Source organism: Chrysemys picta, chromosome 1 (genome assembly GCF_011386835.1).
Source record: "Chrysemys picta bellii isolate R12L10 chromosome 1, ASM1138683v2, whole genome shotgun sequence".
In the NCBI taxonomy this organism is placed as follows: Eukaryota; Metazoa; Chordata; order Testudines; family Emydidae; genus Chrysemys; species Chrysemys picta.
In genome coordinates this window covers 309,785,895-309,806,935 of record NC_088791.1, presented here as the reverse complement: position 1 = coordinate 309,806,935, position 21,041 = coordinate 309,785,895, and the positions used below count along the sequence as shown (strand labels likewise).

General features: G+C 42.5%; 1 protein-coding gene across 8 annotated transcripts in view; it reads right to left on the bottom strand.

The window, feature by feature from the left end:
• Positions 1–21,041, bottom strand: part of LNX2 (ligand of numb-protein X 2) — an 88,110-nt gene that overhangs the window by 48,187 nt on the left and 18,882 nt on the right. For 2 of the 8 annotated variants that reach the window (XM_042842847.2, XM_065581385.1), the window contains exon 2: positions 6,261–6,352. The exons of the other annotated variants lie outside the window; for them this stretch is intronic. The gene's annotated coding sequence lies outside the window, so the exon portion shown is untranslated. The remainder of the gene's footprint in view (positions 1–6,260; positions 6,353–21,041) is intronic. 8 annotated transcript variants of the gene reach the window in all.

Below are 21,041 nucleotides of genomic sequence, written 5' to 3'. Positions count from 1 at the left end.
ACATTTTTGCTCTCTCTTCAACACTCTGCTGTGTTCTATCAGTAAGAAGAGTAAAGTACATTACTTTTGAAATAAACCCAATTTCATCTAATAAGGAAAAAAAATTCATTCAGGATTATACATTCACCAAGTCTGAAACCAAGACTTGTTTGTTTTAAAAACAAAGCTTTTTTTTTTTTGGTAAACGAGTGCAAAATTTAAATAACTTGATTGCTCTCTTAGTTGAAAAAACAATTTCCCCAAGCTTTAGTAATTCAGCTAAACATGGCTTTTCTCCAAAGTATAGAAAACCACCAACACAACCTTTGATTAACATCACTGTAAGGGGTAGGATTTTATGTCTGAGAAAAAAAATTAGTATGCCTGCAGTCAAGAAATTAACAGCAAGGGGATAATTAGCCAGACTGCTTCTTTCTTACTGATTGACTGAATTGCGGAGGGAGGCAGAGTGTGAAAATTTTGCTTATCCATGCATTTATTTTCTACAAGACAATCTAACAGCTTTTAACATCTGGGTTGCCCTTTCTGCTTGGAGAGATTAAGACAGCAGAAAGCCATCAATCAAGAAGCTAAACCTTCTATAAAGCCTACTCCCATGTATCCTGTTCCCAGATGACAGCTTCCACAGAAAAGCAGAACAACTTTAACATAATGGGCTCCTGGCTACCCAGAATGTAACATATAAAAGACATGATTTGGTTAAATTATACAGATTTGTAAAAGTCAGAGGCAGGTGAGAGAAATAAAAAGTGAAGTGTGGCTATATTCCCTTTTCATCTTGCTTGAGAGGTGTCTTCATTGGAGAGCAAGTCCCAATCACATCACTATCCTAAGGGTCTAAATGAAGACACCCCCAAGGAGATAACTATCTTGGAGCTGCCCTGGAGAGAGGGTCAAGGTCTCAGCAGCCACAAGAGGTGAACCCAAAACAGGCAGAAAAATAAAGGGGGGGGGGCAGAAAGAATCAATTGCTTCCTGCAAATCCCCCCAGTGGAAGTAGATTCCAGAGTAAGAGTTTTTAGGGTGTCTGTGGGCAGAAACTGGAAACCTGACCCTTCAGATAAACTTACACCACCTTCCATGACAGACACCTACCTCCTCTTTGGCTTCCCCTTCTCTGCCAGTCAGTCACATTCTGGATGGCAGTGGGAGCTGAAATTATTCTGTGAGGCAGATTATGTTCAGTAACAAGCTCTTTGGCTCAGTAAAAGGATAAGGAAACTAGGTAAAATATATGATCAAATGAAAAAGCACACTTATTTAAAATGGAGAATTTCTAAGGAGATCTAAACCAGACAGGCGGGAACTCTTGGTTCTGCCCACTCTTCTTGGTGTGAAGGATGGACTCTTGAGACAAAGCAAGGAGACAGATTTTTACAAATGGCTCAGCCCCTTGACTGAGAGCTATAGACTGCCTTTTTCCTGCCAACAGGCAGGGGCAATCAATATATTACAGGTTACCAAACATTCTCAGAGAAGTCCAGGAAACACTTCAGACCACAAAGCGCCAGGCACTTTATGCTATGAGGGAGAAGTGTGAGGGGTTATAGAAAGGGAATAAAAGGCATCCTGGATAGAAGGGGACTTGAAGCTTCAGTCACTTGCATCAACCGGCTAAAGGCCATCATAGAAAGCACTTAAACTGGCCTACACAGTCATAACAAAGGAATGCTTCTCCAGAGATCTGGAGACTATTTACCTATTCCCAGTACACGGTAAATATTACCAGGATGGAGGCAGCTCCTAAAAATATTTACCTTCTTACATTATATTTTCATGGTAGACTTATCTATTCTTAAATTAGCCTACGTCAAGTAAGAACTGCAAATTAGCATTTGAGTTGCACAGAATGACTGTATTAACTACAGAGTGATTCCATTTAGTCTGCAGCATAGTGTGATTGTATTAGAGCTAATTACTTGTGCTACACCCCCTGGTGGATCAGTCAACTCAAGTTAAAAATTACCGACACACTGAAGTTATGAGGCTTTAATGTGTGGATGGGATTTCAGTTAACAGTGCAGTAAAGACAAACCCCTAGATGGTGGCTGGTCACACCTGGGTTAGATCAACTGAAGTGCTCACACCCAAGTGCAGATCACCCGAGTTAACTCTGCAGTGAAGACATACCAAATGGGTGTTGCTGTAATATAACCAAAGTTCATATAGTAAAATAGTGCATGACCAGACAAGAGAGGAAAAATAAATTAGAAATCTGCATCAAGACATCCCCTGACAATGGCCTGACCCAGCACCTCTAAAGTCAATGCAAGGTTTGTCATTGGTTTCAATGGACTGGCCCCACTTTAGGCCCCAAACCTGCACCAGATGGAAGTCTCCTGCACAGAGCCTCACTAAAGTCAACAGGGCTCTGCACAAGACCTGGGGTCCACTCATGAGGAATTCACAATGCACCCTCAGGTTTTCCTTGGTTTTTAGTTCTTCTGAATGATTTTCTATTCACTTCACAGCACCACAGAAATTTCAGTATGTCACAGGTTTTAGCAGTCGGCATGCTGCAGAAACTATGGACCTTTCTGCCAAATTTAAATCCAGAATGACATGGAAAACATTGGATGTCCTGGTTATGAGTAACTGGAAATTCTTATGCTGCCTAGTTTTAAGTCAAAATCTTTATTGCATGCAAAATAAATTCTAAGGACACAAATACAACACTGAAAATAAACAGAGACATACGTGATACAAATCTATACAGTAATAACTTGAAACTTGTGAAAGAAAGCTCAGGTGGTTGGGACATGTACACTGGATGATGGGAGATATGTTATGTAAGCTTTGAACTGGATACCCGAGAAAGAACAGAGAAAACGAGCAAGGCTAAGGAGGAACTGGCAGAAGACAGTGACAGAGACTACTGAATGCGGTGGCATCACCTGGGAAGAAGTACCACAATTAGAAAGCAACAGCAATCAGTGAAGGAACTGGACTGCCCAATGTGTCAGCATCACAGGAGGAACTAAGGTCTAAGATATATGTGATATAAATCTACCCAGTAGTAACTTGCTACATTTAGTGAATATTATGAGACACCCATAAAACTTTCTTTTAATTAAAAATTGTGTTTAGAAAGATAAACAGCTCTTTACATTCTTTCTTTTACACACATATACACACACACACACACACACACACACACACACACCTACCCTAACCACTTTATCCAGGAGTTTAAGAATAGAATTCACACAGGAATTAAATCTCTGTGTGGGATATATCCAAAGGAGACAAAGAATATACAAATTAAGATAACATCGCATTTGTATCAGTCAAAAACTGGGCATAATACACTTTCTTACTCCAGTCTTTAATTCCACAGCCATGAAATGTGCTTACAGACTTGTAAGGAGTATTTGTCAGATAAAACGTTTTTTCTTAAATCCATTTCCATATCCATTCTATGTCTTAAAGCTTTTTACTTCCACACCCTTAAAATCCTATTCCAGTCCCTTTCCCAGTTACCATCTTGGCAGGTTGCAATTAAAATAAATAGTAATCCTTGGGTCATCAGGATCCACAGAATAGCAAGGTTCTCTCAATGGTATGCAGTGCATTAAACAGTACATATACTGGAGTGGGAAGTTTGTCCAGTAGAGTACATCCCTTGTATCCTACAAGAGTGTTCTTGGGAACAAAGTATTTCTGTATTTCAGTAAGAGGTTACTGAAATACAGAAGAACAGTGTTTTTCAAACTTTTTTTCTGGTGACCCAGTTGAAGAAAATTGTTAATGCCCATGACACAACAGAGCTGGGAATGAGGGGTTTGGGGTATGGGAGGGGCTCAGGGCTGGGGCAGAGGGTTGGGGTGAGGGCTGCGGGGTGGGGCTGGGAATGAGTGGTTCAGGGTGTGGGAGGAGGCTCTGGGCTGGGTCAGGGGGTCAGGGCTTTGGGGTGGGACCAGCGATGAGGGGTTTGGGGTCCAGGAGGGGGCTCAGGGCTGGGGCAGGGGATTGGAGTGCGAGTTGGGGCGTGGGCTTACCTCGGGCAGCTCCCAGGCAGTGGTGCAGCTAAGGCAGGCTTCCTGCCTATCTTGGCACCGCGACCGCGCTGTGCCCTGGAAACGGCCAGCAGCAGGTCCAGTTCCTAGGTGGAGGCGCGTAAGTGGCTCCACGCAGCTCTCTCCCAATGGGAGTGCGGAGCTGGTGCTCAGGGCAGGGGCAGCACGCAGAGCCCCGTGACCCCCCGCCTAGTTGCCGGATCTGCTGCTGGTCACTTCCGGGGCACAGCACAGTGTCAAAACAGGTAGGAAACTAGCCTGCCTTAGCTGGGCAGCACCGCCGACTGGATTTTTAATAGCCCGGTCGGCAGTGCGGACCAAAGCCACTGTGACCCAGTGCCTTTCATTCTGTGACCCAGTACTGGGTTGTGACCTACAGTTTGAAAACCACTGAAGTAGAGGGTTCAAGTGTAACTGTGAGCAAAGATGTACAGTGTTACCATAACACAGCAACTTAACAGAACAGATTCTGTTACACATTCTAGGTTTACTCTTAAACTTGCATGGCAGTTTGGGGCCAGATGTTAAGCAACTTGTTTCCACTAGATCACATGGAATAAAAGCCCAATTTTCAAAACACTGGACACAGAAGGAAAGACTAATCAGTCCTACATGCCAGCAACATCTCTGCTCACTTTTCTTGGAAGTCTAGCTTTCTTTTTTTAAACTTAAAGAAACAATAGAACATGAGCATGAAAGTGAAAATTGCTACTTTGTAATTAAATAGTAGTCAGACTTCATTTCATACTTACAAAAATGCAAAGCATCTGGGAGATACAGATGTACAGAAGCCGTAACAAGTTTTAGGAAAACCAAAGAAAAAAGTGAAAAGTAGAATTACAAAAATGAGTAACAGGTAGTAATGCAGAACACTAAAATAATTTCAACTAATTACTGGTTCAGAAAAGTGGTGTTGTTGTAGCCATGTTGGTCTTGGGATATTAGAGAGTTCAGGTGGGTGAGGTAATATTTTTTATTGGACCAACTTCGGTTGGTGAGAGAGACAAGCTTTTGAGCTACATAGAGTTCTTCTCCAAACTTGAAGAAGGGCTCTGTGTAGCTCAAAAGCCACCAACAGAAGTTGGTCCAATAAAAAAATATTACCTCACCCACCCTGGTTCATGCACGCAACAGATATGGACAAATACTTCATCCCACTACTAAATATGGAAAAAAATCAAACTGGGAAAAATCAAGGGGCTCTCATTTGGATTACAGCTGCAGAGTTAGCAAACGAGGGATGTATCATGCTATGATAACATTTACATTGAATGTCAGCCAAAATAGACAGAAGCCAAGATGTTAAAAAATGGATGCCTAAGGTTAGGAGCCTGAAACCATGTTTAAGCTCCTAAATAAATGGCTTGATTTTCAAAAGTGCTGAGGACCCTGCAGCTCCCGTTTACTTCACTGGGAACTGCTGGCTCCTCAGAACTTGAAAAATCAGACCACTTATTTAAAAAGCGTAACTTCATGCATGCATATTTGAAATTCTTGGTCAATTTTCCAATGACAGAGGGAGAATGGATGAAAACAGTCAACAACATGGTGAAGCAGTCAGTCCTTTCCTCCTATGGTCCTCTAGGCATGCTTAAATTTGGCACTGCAGATTTTAACAAGGATGCTTTGGACTATACTCCCCCTATGTTATTTGCCCTGCTCCTAAGGGCTATGTCACAACTTCCAGACCTACTTTGGGTACTCGTGGTTATGGTCTTGAAGCATGGTACTATAGGATGCTACACTTCTGAAAGCAGTTCTTTAAGAAATGACACTAGCATTGGAAATAACCTGCCTATGTGCACGCAAGATACACAGGGTTGGAAATTTAAACTTTTCTTGACAGGGCAGGTTGGCATAAAGATAAAATTCTAACTCATCTCTCTTTCTAAAGTCTATAGAACTTTCTCCCCTCCAAAAGCTTTTTGTAACAAATAAGATACCTACATAAAGTAATATTTTGCATATCTATCAAGATCTCAGTGTGAATGCTGTGCAGAAATGGGAATAGAGCTTTTCACCAGTATATTACTTATTCAAAAATCCAGATCTGGTAGTGAGTCAGGGTTACCACCATCTCACAGAAACTCAGTACCTTGTGTGATATGAGTCTCACTCCAGTTCCCAAAGGACAAGGGGAGCCTTTCCTCACAATTCACCCACAAATAACAGCCTTGCTGGCAGTCTCATCAGAAAAGCCACATAGTAACTGATTATGGAAAATTAACTATTTTTAATTCTCACCCTTCTAAGTGGCCCCTTCCTGGTCAGATTTGAGGCATGTTGGCAGGCAGTATGAGGAAATCTGCACTGCTGCTGCCCAAACTGTTTCTGTTCTGTGGAGAGACAGAGAACTTCAGTCTCATAGACTGTCAGTCATCAGCTTTACAATAATTAATTTGCAGACAGAACTTTGTTAACCCAGAGTTAAGGTTCAGCAGAAACAACACTAACCTTTTTGAAAATGTTCTTAAAAGATTTTCACTCTTTTAAAAGTAAAAAACAAAAAACCCTGAATTTTAGTAGCTCTGGAAACCAAAAATTAACATTGCACTTTAAAATTAACAATCTAAGAACTAGAGATGTAAAATCCATCATTGTCCATCAAGAATACACAATTTCATTTAATCAGTAACATAACTAAGCACACTTTGTGCTAGAATACCTTACTCTCAGTAAAAAAAAAAAAAAGGTGCGAGAACCAGCCATCTCTCTAGTGACTACTCAACTAAGGCAGCCATGAAGAGAACTTATTCCACCTGTGGTTAGGAAAAAAATCCAGGGATCCTGAAAAGTACTTTAGTTGAATGATCTTGGGTCTTGTCTACAGACTAGAAATACTCTACAACAGAAGAATAGTGTACTGTACTAAAAAGCCACTTCTAGCCAAGCCACTTCCATTTCCGAGCTTCAAAACTGAAAACATCGGAAATACACAGACTTGTGGGCTGTCTACACAGACCAGTTTAAGTAAAGGGCGTGATTTTAAACCATTGCAAAATCCTGTGTAGATACTTGTTTTGAAGAATTTCATCTCAGTTTAGCTTAAGTTAATTCCTTTCTGACTTAAGATAAAAGGAAATAAAGCATTATTAAAATATAATTGTCTATACACGATTTTGCATTAGTTTCACTAAAGCTTTTTTTTTAAATGATTTCAGTTAAACAAGTGCAACTTTCTCATGTAGACCAATTAATAGAATCAGTATTTTTTCATTTTTAATTTGAGTATGACATGATCTGTGAGATTGTTACAGTTCAAGGCTTGATCTCATAATTATTCTGTGTTGAGGCTCCTGGACTTCAAATGGGAGTTTTGTATGGAAAAGGAAACAGGATAGAGAACTAACATGATGGCTCAAATACATTTCACTTGGGCTATCTTTTGGAGACAATAAATGTGATGATTTCACTATAAAGTATTGTCCCACATTAATTATTAATCTGATTATTGTTGCATCACATTAAGTTTAATAAACAAATAATGCTAATTTTAAAACTCCCAGACACACTCTTTGCCATTTTATTTTTCTACAGTTTCTTCCATGTCAAAATGCTCCTTAATTTAGTGATAGTTAAAACAATGGAAAACCACCGAACAAGGACTAGACTGCATGCAAGCCTGGGCAGTTGCAGGAACATGTGGGCAAAGGGGTTTCCCACTGGTCTGATAAACGCAGGGGCAAGGGATTGATTGGATCACAGGTGTGTGTCTGTGTGTGCGAGACAGAAGCACTGGAAGCACCTCAGAATGAGACAGAGAAGGCAGTAAGGAAGCCCCAGAGGAGCACTTGCAGCACGTCCCTGAGAAAAAGCTAAGAGAGCTTTGGAGAAGAGTGCGATCTGGACAAAAGCTTGGAACTGGGAGCAAAGAAACTGTATCCTGTTTGATTTCTTAGGGTTACCATATCTCATAAATAAAAAAAGAGGACCCTCCACGGGCCCGGGCCCCGCCCATTTCCCCACCCCTAGCCCTGCCCCAACTCCGCCCCTTCCCCACCCTAACTCTGCCCCCTCCTCCCTCCCACTCCCAGCCAGGGGGAAAGGGCTGCCCCAGTGTTACCGGCTTCAGGGTTTGCCGGGCAGCCCCCAGACCCTGCGCCCCCAGCCGGCGCTTCCCCAGCGCAGCTGGAGCCCGGGAGGGGAAGCGCCCAGCCGGGGGCGCAGGGTCTGGAGGCTGCCCGGCAAACCGTGAAGCCGGTAGCGCTTGGGATTCGGGCAACCCCTATGCCTCCGGACCCTGTGCCCCCAGCCGGGCACTTCCCCTCCCGGGCTCCAGCGGCGCAGGGTCCGGAGGCACGGGGGCTGCCCGAAGCCGGTAGCGCTCAGGCAGCCCGGCTCTTAAACAGAGCCGAAGAGGAGCAGAGCCTCCAGCCGCGGCGGCTCTGCTCCTCCCCGACTCTTCGGCTCTGTTTAAGAGCCAGGCTGCCCGAGCGCTACCGGCTTCGGGCAGCCCCCATGCCTCCGGATCCTGCGCCACCGGAGCCCGGGAGGGGAAGTGCCCGACTGGGGGCGCAGGATCCGGAGGCACGGGGGCTGCCCGAAGCCGGTAGCGCTCGGGCAGCCTGGCTCTTAAACAGAGCCGAAGAGTCGGGGAGGAGCAGAGCCGCCATTTTCCCAGACATGTTCGGCTTTTTGGCAATTCCCCCCGGACGGGGGTTTGACTGCCGAAAAGCCAGACATGTCCGGGAAAAAGAGGATGTATGGTAACCCTAGATCTATATTTTGTCCAGGAAAACAGTACTTTATTTTAATTGTAAATAAAACAGGATTGCATCAAAGAAATATCTGACTCCATCATCAGTTTCTCCATTTAACAGAAACAACCCACAAAAATTTTGTCACAAAACTCCAAATTTTGGCTGTTTGCATCAAAACGAGTAACAGTATTATCTTCTACAAGGACCTCCATTTGAAAATATCAAATATGACTGCTTCAAAATACCCATTCATTATCTCCTAGCTCGTAATTTTTACTAGCAGGAAGTTCTGTAAGATGAACAGAATTAGAAAAAAAGAAAACTAAATAATAGAGGAATGCAGTTTTGTTTCAAAATGTCTTGATTTACTTTTCTTTTTAATTTAGTAGTGCAGTATTTTGAGTGAAGTTTTTAGGAGGAGATTCTTCACATCAAATTTTTGTACTTATTTCGCAATGGACAGAAAGCAAATGAAATCAAAACCTTTCTTCATAAAGTAGCTCAAATTACTAAATTAAAGTTTAACAATATTTCTATGGTGACTACTGTGAAACCTCATGGATAACTGTACAACTATTACTGTATGTAACCTAGGAGACCAAAGCGATCTCATGTTTAAAGACTTAATTCCCTACCCGACTCCCAATACAGATCACATGGATCTATAAATAAAACAAGTAGCCTTGACAAAGGAGAAAGTTGATGTTTTATTTTGGTCCAGAATGTGTGTTAACCTCCACTTATGGCTTATTATAAGCATATTGTTTCCTATTGCATATTACCTTCCTTCCCTTCCCATGTCCCCCACTTTTTCCTGGCTATAAATATAAATATTTTTATATTTATATTTGTATATATACACACACACACACACACACACACACGCACATTTTTTTTTAAAGAAACTTGGATTTTTCAAATCAGAGTGGCTAGAATTCTCTGATCTTAAAAATATATCTTGTGAAAATTACCAAAAAGGTCTCGTGTTCTTATAATCTAAATTCAGAGTACTGACCAGACTGTCCAGCAAGATTAACCTGTAAAATACAACATGCAGAACCTAATAATTTAGGAAGGCATCTTCAAAAATACAGATTTTTAAAAAATGAAATTAAAGGGCATAAAACAGCTAATTTGAGACAGAGTAGATTTGTGTAGATTTTACATCTTGTCTGAATATTTTGTGCATTTGAAACATGCAGCATTTGAAAATATTTCCTGTAATTCTTGTTTGTCATGCACATCACTGGTTCTAACATACAATTAGATAATCTAAGTCCAACCTCTGAAGCACAATTTCTTCAAAAATGCAGAACAGACCATAGGAAACACCCAGGTAGGATTTCTTACAAATCCTCTGCAGACAGAAAGGCAGATAGCAGAGAGGATGTATTGCAAAACCTGCAAACATAAAGCATGCCAGTACCCTTCCTTAATCTTTTTTAGTCACATATTTTTACCCTTTCATTTAAGAATTTTGACAGAAGTATAAACATACCTGCACAATATGAAGGAAAAGAAGAACATACATTGTTGTTCCCAATGGAGAAAGAGGATATCACATGATGACAGTGAACTTCAAGGGAAAAGGTTGTCAGCATGCTGGTATAAGTGAATACACCAGTGGGTAATTAAAATAGGACCAGACCCCTCTGTAACTACTGGAGTATAACATAGGCTTTGATTTATTTAAAGCGAGTAAACACATCTGATCTCATAACGCTGCATGATGCTAGTTCAGCCTCAATAGCTAGAGTTCAAATAAATACTAGAGTGGCACCTGCCAATGGTTAAAGGATCTGTATTTAATGTCTTTTTCAAAAAATAATAAATCAGATGCTAAAATTAGCTTCAAGCAGAAACTTGGCCTATAAGTTCTCATGAACATGTAATGAAATAGCATCATGATATGTAATGTGCAGCATTTTAAAGACACATCAAGAGCATGTATGTATCACAGATAGCAAGAACAGCACCATAATACTTCATGCATATTAGCTGTAAATCACTGACAGCATATTTCTGAGCCACTATAGTACATGCTGTCCTAGTGTGTTAACAATATTATGTAAAGCCTGGTGTGATGGAGTGTACAAACTCCACACTGGGCGGAAAAGTTTAAGGACACTACTGGGCCCAGGTAGCCCCTCCCCCCTGCAGAACATGCTCAGAGATGAAAGTAAGCCGGTATGGTCTGGTACGGAGTACCAGCAAGAGCCAGTACACCGTGCCGGGCCGCACCAGCTTCCGCGGCGGGGATTCAAAGGGCTCGGGCGGGGATTCAAAAGGCCTGGAGCTCCCGCGGCTGCGGGGAGTCCCGAGCCCTTTAAATCCCCCCTGCAGCTCCAGCAGCTGGAGCTGCGGGGGGGATTTAAAGGGCCTGGAGCTCCACGGCGGCTGGAGCCCCGGGCCCTTTAATTTGCCCCTGAGCCCCGGGGGCTCCCAGACACCTCTGCAGCTGGGAGCCCAGGGTTGATTTAAAGGCCCTGGGCTCCCAGCCACAGCCGGTGCCCCGGGGCCTTTAAATCTTGAGAGGCCCCACTTCTTCTGGTTGAGGCCACGCCTCTTCCGGATGAGGCCACACACCCCTCAGGACTCCGGCAGTACCGATAAGTCCTGTAAGTTACTTTCACCCCTGAACATGCTGCAACTGGAGACAGGGTTGAAAATGGAGCAACCCAGCACAGAAAGGGGAGTCTGAGGAGTGCAGACCTAGCGTGAAGGCTCCTGACAAAGGGGCTGGAGAAGCCTTCCTGAAGGGACAGGACTGTATGCTGAGCCCAGTTAGGGCTCACGGTTTGGTTTCTTTTTCATTTTCTTTTTTTCCCTTATCTGAGACCAGAAGCTGAAGAAGGAAAGCAGCAGTAGGAAGTGACTAGGGAGGGTAGCTCAGAGGGCCCCTTTGGAGGCCAAACACTGCTGAACCTTTTATGGCACTGGGCCACAGTCCATTGGAGGGGGCAGGCCTGGGCTCCCTCACTATCAGCTCCGAAGGCTGAATGTGCATTAACCACTAGGCCATCCAGCCCATCAAGGACCCAATTATACCTGGCCTGACAAAATAATGGTCTAAGAACATTTAATGTCTGTTTCCCTTCCCTGCACACTTTTTTATTAAAAAAACCCTACTATTAAAACAGGAGATTAAACACAAAGGTGATATTAAAATTTTCCCACAACTGTGTGTAGGTGATGAAAATATCTCAGGGCAGTTTGATCTTATGTATCGTTTGTGTTACAACATCTAGTCACAATGGAAGAATTCAGCATGGAAAGTCAGCCTTTCACTCGAAAATTACTCTGCTTTTGTTGCTTAAAAAGGGACTCAGTCTCTCTCACAGAAGTCTGTTTTGTATTTTTAACACGAGATATATTGCGTAATAGCACAGCTATTAACTACAAACTATTACCTCCTACATCATCAGCCACTATTTTTATAACGCTGAATATTTTATTCTTGGATTTCAACAGTCCCCTCTTTTCCAGTTTAATATGTCACAGTTATTGTAATAAATACTGTGCTGTACATAGACAAACTATGTGTAATAAATGCAATAGACATCTAAAGATGACATTTACTATTTTCTTTAAAGATACATGCTTATTTCTGATTTTTTAGTTCACTTTATTAACAAATACCAAACAGTAGAAAATATGCTCTGGTTCTAAAGGTCTCAAATTCAGCCTCTTGGGGTTGCTTCTGCAGACTTTTGGGACCACTCAGTGGCACAGTCTGGTCTCTATGCTGAGGGGGTACTTCCCTCTCAACACCTGTCATGTAATGATTAAAGCAACACAAAAGTGGCTCCTCTTTTTCCTTGCAGCTTGACATAGGCTCATAGGAATGACATTGGAGAGGTGTCATAATCAAGGTTGCTGGTTCCTTCTTGGCTAGAAAAAAGGAACTGCATGGTCCAGATATAGTATTTCCCTGGCTGATAGCTCTGGAGCCATCAAAGTTAAATAAAAGGGTTTGTTGGGCTGAGAGTGTCATCCCTGCCCTCCCACAAGATAATAGAAGGGACATGGAAGGTGTTAAGGAGACCTTGTCCTTCAATTAGAGATGATGGTCTTGTATACAACGGTGCATCTTATATATAAGATCACCCACACACATGGGCTCTTTCCCAAAGAGCTTACCTTCTCCAAAGCAACTGGGAGTGGAAGCTCCCTTGAGGTATCAAGGGTGAAACAGGAAAGCTCCCTCTGCTATAAATGAAGGGAGGAGGAAGACAGCTAGGGCTTTCTTTCTTCTACTCTTTTCTGCCCTTCGATAGGGGTGTACACAGAGGTGACTCCATGACGTAGCACTGCAGTAATTTCTGTAGTCTGCTCAGCCTCACTGGAGGGTTTAAAGGGAAGGAGAGGGGAAAAAAAAGATGGACCCAGAACAGGGAGCACTAATGTATAAAAGAACGTAACTGATTTCTACTACTTCCCCTTTCCAGAACACCATACGCATCCCATATAAGCTACTTTGTAGGATCTTAAATAGAAATACTTAACTCGTTTTACAATTCCTCAACCTTTTTCTTTATATGGGAAAAGCTTCCTTTCAACTTCTGCAATCTTTATGAAAACTGAAAAGAATCAGCCTTTAACAAGTTAAGAAAACAAAGTAAAATACATGCAAGGCTCTCCCTCCTTTTTCTACCTTTGGATTTTTCTGACATAAAAACTGAACCTTCCATCGATATTCCTTCTTGCATTCACAAAACTCAAATAACTTTGTGCTCCTACTCTCAGCTATCAAAGTCAATTTGGCTGAACATGAAACAGAATAACATCTCAATTTATAAGCCATCCATCTCCCTCTCTAACAGCCTAATACAAAACATTCATTTATACCTGCTATGGGGCATGCATAATTTAAAACTGAATGGGATCTTCAGGCACAACAGTCTCCACTGAAAAGTTGTTGACTAGACTAAAAGCATTTCCTTACAGACACACAGATACCAAGATAAGCCTCTGTGGCTTGTCACTGTAGTAACACTGCTATGCCAGGACATCTGCTGCCACTTTCTAAATCAATGCTTAGGGATCTCTGGTCTCACCTGTCCTCTTCTATCAGCTGCCCTGGGATGATATAAACGATTTTACATATAATTAGCTCTCTGCCCATCCACTGTGTATCAGCCATTTCCAAATACAAATGGTAACATTAACTACTGTTTCCAGCAGTGTCACTGTAAACTAGGTCTCTACTTAAAATAATTAATTAGTGTGTAGTGTTTTATACTTAACAATTCCTGATCTAATAGTGAAATCTTCACTTACAGGCTATTCATGTTTACTGATACCAAAAATTAACAGAATCTCAGTCCTTGTGTCATTTTCTTTCATATTAACTCACTGTGTTATGGGCAGTTATCCAGAGTCCTGCACTTACCCAGCTGTAGTAACGGCATTGCAATAAACCTACTAAGACAACAAGAAAGGTAATAATTTTTTAAAAATTGTGAATTCCCCCCGTCCTCCATTGTGAAATGCTATGGTTTATTTGGTAAATATGGTTTATTTGGTAAACTTACAAGAATTTAAAGTACATTGGCTATGAATGCCTAATGGAGGATTGCACAGATCCATGCATTTTAAGGCAAAATGAGCACTAACTGAACTTCTACATAACACAAACCAAAGTAATTCCTATAAGTGGAGGAAATTATTCTTGTAAGAATGTAAGGGAATACTACTGAGCCCAATAATTTCTGGCTAAATCTCTTTCAGAAAGGCACTGAATATAAATTTAAAGACTATGTAGATAAAGAGATGCTGAATGTACTACTTGCTCTGGTAAACTCTTCCAAGGGTAAAATTACCCTGACTGTTAAAAGTTGGATCTTGTTTCCAATTTGATCTTAAACTTCCAGCCACTGGATCTTATGCCTATGTCTGGTTGTTTAAGTAAGTTTGGTATCAGATATCTTGTCCCTGTGTAGGTACTTACTGACCGATCAAGTCTCTGTCTCTCTGGAAAAAGGAAAGGAAGAGATAGAGCTCTTTAAGTCTGTAATTGTAAGGCAGGTTTTCCAGACCACAAATTATTTTTGTAGCTCTTTTCTGAACCTCCTCTAGCTTTCCCCAACAACTTTTTAAAGCATTAACACCAGAACTGGACACTGCATTCCAGTAGTTGTCTCACCAGTGTCATATACAGAGGTAATACCACCTCCCTACTCTTCTTCAATATTCCCCTGCTTCTATATCCAAGGAGAGCGTTAGACCTTTTTGTAGGGCCGGCTCTAGGCACCAGCGTTCCAAGCACGTGCTTGGGGCAGCACTTTTCAAGGGGCGGCATTCCGGCTCCTTGGGGTGGCACTCCGACTTTTTTTTGTTTTGTTTTTGCTTCGGTGGCAGCACTCCGGCTTTTTTTTTTTTTTTTGCTTGAGGTGGCAAAAAACCTGGAGCCGGCCCTGCCTTTTTGCCACAGAACTGCACTGGAAGCTCATGTTCAGTTGATTACTTATAATGACCCCTAAGTACTTTACAGAGTCCCTGATTTCCAGGATACATCCTGTAACTATGGCCTACATTCTTTGCTCCTAAATGTACACCCTTCCATTTGCCCATATTAAAACACATGCTGTTTAACTGCATGCAGCTTACCAAATTATTCAGATTGTTCTGTGTTAGTGACTTGTCTCCATTATTTATCATCCCATCAAACTTTGTGGACTTCTGCAAAAAACTTTATCAGCAATGATTTTATATTTTCTTCCACGGCACTGATAAATACTGAAATGTGTTATGTTGAGAACTTATCCTTGCATGACCCCCTAAAAGCACCGCCTGTTTTGTGGACAATTCCCCAATAACGATTACATTTTGAGTTACCTGAATGACAGTTGTCATCATAGTACTAAGCAGGCATCTGTTGCAAAAGCCAAAACACATGGCATATAGATTTCACTGTACTGGGTATTTCTGCAATGAGCATTATTAAAAGAGGCCATTGATGAGCTGGGGACGGTTCTGGGTGAATATGTCTCACAATTGCACCAGCCAGATCCCATTAAGGAAGATTTTCAAAGATATAAAAGACAGTGCCTAACTTCAATTGAAAGTCTTTTTTTTTTTTTTGGACCCCTTTTAGAAATGAGTGTTCTCTTATGCCATTGGGAACACCAAGAAACTCTGCCTAAGCGAATGGACACAGGAGGTCTCAATCACTGATCATGGAGATTAGCCTCACTAGAAAAATGGCCTGGGTGAATTCCTTTTAGGGTGACCAGACGTCCCGATAAAATCGGGACCGTCACGATTCTTAGCTGTTTGTCCTGCGCCTCGACTGATCTCTGGTCGGTCCCGATATTTTGCTCCGCCAGCAGCACTTGGGTTTTTTGTCCCCCCCGCCCCCCCAGTGTCCCAATATTTTCTTCATCTCATCTGGTCACCTTAATTCCTTTTCTGCTGGGTGTTTCTACAAGACATCTCAGTCTATGAATATCATCTACCAAGGCTATATAAACTACATCACTCCAGCACTTGCCCACTTTGCTCTTTTAGTCTTAGTCTCTCCCTGTCTCTTGCATTTCCTCCATCTTCTACTTTTATGTAACCTTCTGTTACTCTTTAAGCAACCTGCCAAATAGCAATAATGAACATAGTGTGGTACGTGATCACTCTGTCTATTCAGTTAATGCCAGCTATCTTTCATATGTACATGACATTCTTCATCTTTCCAGTAGAACAAGTGAATTTTGTTTGAAAATCAATTATCCTTGTGGCACATGAACTCAATTAGTTTCTTATAATTTTGTTTTTAAAAAGAAGAAAATAACTTCACTTATCAAAAGAAAAACTAGGCAATAGTTTGTCTATTTTAAATAATTCTCCACAAATTTATTACTAATAAAAATCTCAAGATCCAGAGCAGTAAAACTCTGAGGCTTGTTTATAAACAAGCAATTCTGTTGTGCATAGAAAATTAGACTGTATTAAAGACTGATCACAAAAGTTTTTCAAGCTTCTTCCACACTTCAACAGCTTCAGCAATTCAATGTGAATTCCACTGTACAGAAACAAGTATCATTGCTAGTAGCTTAAATATGTGAAGTAATTCTTCTACACACCAGTTCAAATTAATATTTGTTACCTTCTGGCAAACAACAGTCAATATCCTATCTATACTCTTCAAAGATTTTCATGAACTTGGGCTTCTCCCAAACAAACTTCTAGGCAAATTCTGAAGGTATTCATCCTTACTTTATGAGGATGACAAAACAACAGCCACCTTCATAGCTGCTAAATACAAACAGAAAATGGTTGCTGCAAAACAATTTAAATCATACAGGCAACGCAATCTTGGACATACCTTCTGTCTGAGCCTATTGACAGAAAGCCTGCACCATGTACCAAACAGCCATTTGTTACCACATAAAATAAAATTTTTCAACCACACTGGCTGCACAGTCACAAAACTAATCACATGGCACTTATATTCTCTCTCTCTCATGCACCTTTTGATTCTATCATTAGCAAATCTAATAAAATATTCAGATCAGTAGGTAGGTAGGATGACCAGGTGTCCGGTTTTCGACAGGAACACCCGGTCAAAAAGGGACCCTGGTGGCTCCATCAAAGGTCCAGTCGGCAGTACTGCAGTGCTAAGGCAGGCTAGTCCCTACGTGTCCTGGCACTGCACTGCACTCTGAAAGCGGCCAGCAGGTCCCACTCTGAGGCGTGGGGGCCCCAGGCGCAAAGCCTCCTCCCCCCCCCCCCCCCCCGCCTACTAGTGTCGGACCTGCTGGCCGCTTCTGGGGCATGCACAAGGTGGTGTCAGGACAGGCAGGCAGCCTGCCTTAGCCCCACAGCACTGCTGACCGGGAGCCACCCGAGGTAAGCGCCAACCCCCTGCCCCGAGACACCCCCCACAAGCCAGAACCCCCTCCTGCACCCAAAAGCCCTCATCCCTAGCCCCATCCCAGAGCTTGCACCCCAAGCCCAGAGCCCATACCCCCTCCTGTACCCCAAGCTCCTGCCCCAGCCCTGAGCCCCCCCCAAAACTGGAGCTCCCTCCTGCACCCCAAACCCCTCATCCCCGGTCTAAGCCCAGAGCCCTCACACACCCCTGCACCCCAACCCCCTGCCCCAGCCCTGAGCCCCACCCCAAACCCAGAGCCCCCTCCTGCACCCCAACCCCCTCATCCCTGGCCCCACCCCAAAGCCCACACCCCCAGGCCAGAGCCCTCACCCCCCCCTGCACCCCAACTCCTTGCCCCAACCCAGAGGCCCCCTCCCACAACCTAAACCCCTCATCCCCAGCCCCACATCAGAGCCGTCACCCCCTCCTGCACCCCAACCCTCTGCCTCAACCCGCACCCCTCCCGCATTCCAAATTCCTGCACCCCAAACCCCTCATCCCCGGACCCCACCCCAGAGCTCACATCCCCAGCCGGAACCCTCACCCCCTCTGGCACCCCAAGCCCCTGCCCCAGACCAGTAAAAGTGAGGGAGGGAAGGGGAATGTAGTGAGTGGGGGGGCAGGGCCTCGTGGAAGGGGCGGGGCTAGGGTGTTCGGTTTTGTGCCATTAGAAAGTTGGCAACCCTGCTTGGAAGGATTACATTTTTATTGGTGTATGTCCGTAAATGTTGCATTCACCATACCCACACAAACTGATTAAAAAAATATTTCCATCAATAATCAAAATTTATAGAATGCCAAAGTAAGAAAAAATGCTGCTTGAGAACTTAAGAGTTTGATTTAAGGATATTTATTTACTTAGTATGTTTTGAGATGCAATGTTGACAATTTTGTGTTTTAATGCTTATGAAGCTTTAACTTCTTGAACCTCAGTTTCTAATGTCATTAAATAATTATTGTCCGGTCCTGTTCCTGCCCCCTCAATTTCCCACAGTTGTGAAAATTTAAATTGATAAAAATAAGGAAGATGTGATTAAAAATAATCAATATTATCCAAAATTACCAAAAAAAAATAGAATTTGCCACACCTATGAATAGTGTTGACCAGAGATATCATGCTGTCCTAACAACGCTCTCAGCACTTCTTGTAGTACACACAATAGATTCCCTGTGAACATCACATTGTCCATCCGTACTCATATACCTGCACTCATGGGATAGTTTCTGAAAATGACCTTAAAACTTCATCGTCCAGGATACATCCAGCCACTGCAAACCCTGATGGGGGAGTATAGTTTGGTTGAAACATTTTCATTTTCTTTATCTATGGATGTTAAATAGACTGGAAGGGAATGTCCACCAGAGGCTACGTCCATCGAGCTATTTTAAAAACAACCAATACACCTCTTCTTAGGGATGGACATTTTCTAGAGAACTAACACTCTCCTCAGAGGTCTCGTTGCAAAGTCCCAAACAAACAACAGTCTTGTAATCAAAGTCCAAACACAAACAAAATGCCCCCAGGGTTTCTTCCTCCCAAGGGTTCCTGCTGAGTTTTCAGACTTTCTCTAGAGATCAGAAGTTTGTGTGGTACTCTAACCAAGTAGAGTTCTGACTGTCTCCGGTACAAAGAATATCAGCAGCTCCAGTCACAGTTCTGTGGGAAGGAGGTGGTTTAACTCCTATATCCTTCCCCCAGCATTACCTAATAGGAAGGCCAAAAAAAGTCACAGCAATTCTGGGGCTACATTTCCTAGGATTCTCTCTCACTGGCTAGGGAAAGAAGAGCATTGTCCTGCCAACACTTCAAGGTTCCAGATGTGACGCTTCCACAGAGTTATTAGCTGCCCACGTCCTCTTCAAATCGTAAAATGCAACTCCAGGACCACCCACTTCCTCTCTCTTTTGTTGTTTCCTAAATCTGTGTTTGCAGAACCTCCCACCCTCTCCCTGCCCTGGAATATGGTAGACTCCCCCTCCACAGTCTTAAAGGACCCTCTGTAGCAATATGGATTGCTAGTATAATAGGGGGTATTTACATACTAATTTTGAATCTGAGCTTTTGTTGTTCCCACAATTAATAAAGACATTAACAAAAGACTGACTTGTATTTTTTTACATAGATGAACATTTTAAATATTCAGCTTCTTAGCTGAAAAAAAATCTATGTGAAATCTGAAATTCTACTAAATCAGTAAATTAAAGTCCAGAATATCTACTTTAAAAATGACTACAAAATGAGAATAACCAGAAACATAAATAAAAAAAAGATTTAATCTTTTAAAAACTGATTTTTTAAAATAAATTTGTATCCATACTGAATTACAGTATTTTAAACCCCTTCATTTAAAATATTCCTTTACCTTATTTTTGTCCAGGATGGTACTTTTGCCTGTGACATCCAGTCTTATAAAACCTGGGCCTTAATCCTGCAAACACCTAGGAGTGTGCTTAATTTTACTATAAAAAGAGTAGTCCCATTAAAATCAGTTAATGTTACATCTTTAAAATCAATGGGACTTTAAAAATCAGAGTAGTAAAGTCAAGTGTGTGCCTAAGTGTTTGCAGGATTGAGGTCTGGAGGAGCAAAAAACATAACAAAACAAAGACCACCCCCTAGCTAGGGCCCTGATCCTGCATTGTGATCCATGTGGATGGACTGCTATGCCTGCACAGAACCTCAATGAAGTAAAATTGGTGAAGTTAAAGTCAATGGAAGTCTGTGCAGGAAGAGCAGTCCTTCCATGTGTTTTACGGAGGCTAATTCCCGCGCTGCCTATTTTGCTATGAAATTTAGATCCTGATCATGCAAAAGAATCTGGAAGGGCAGACCTCTTACATCTGTGTGGTGTGCATTTGATGCCTATGTGTATCCGGCTGCTGACCTAAGGCCCAGCTCTGAAGGCAGTAGCGCAGAAGGAAGGGTGGCAATACCATACCATGCCATGCCATCCTTACTTCTGTGCTGCTGCTGGTGGTGGCTCTGTCTTCAGAGCTGGGCTCCCGGCCAGCAACCATTACTGTCTGGCTGCCCAGCTCTGCAGGTACCGCCGCCATCAGCAGCAACACAGAAGTAAGGGTAGCAGTATCACAACCCCCGTACAATAACCTTGCAACCCCACACCCCACCCTCCTTTTTGGGTCAGGACCTGTACAATTACAACATTGTGAAATTACTGGTGGTGACTCTCCTTGTATCTAGTTGCTTGCCTGTATTAAAATAAACTAAAAATAGATAGTTTACTAATATGGACAATTGCTACAGTTGCCATTGGTCTGCTATGTGATCGTGAAAGAGAAGGTGGTGTCCAAGAAAACATTTCTATTAAGATGTAGTCCATATTACAGACATTGAGAACCCCATGGCCACCAGGTAATGGCCATTCAAAAATGTCTCTTGCCAAAATAAGGAAGCAACCTATTTTTCCTCAGGTGGTTCCTGGCACTATGGGTCCAACT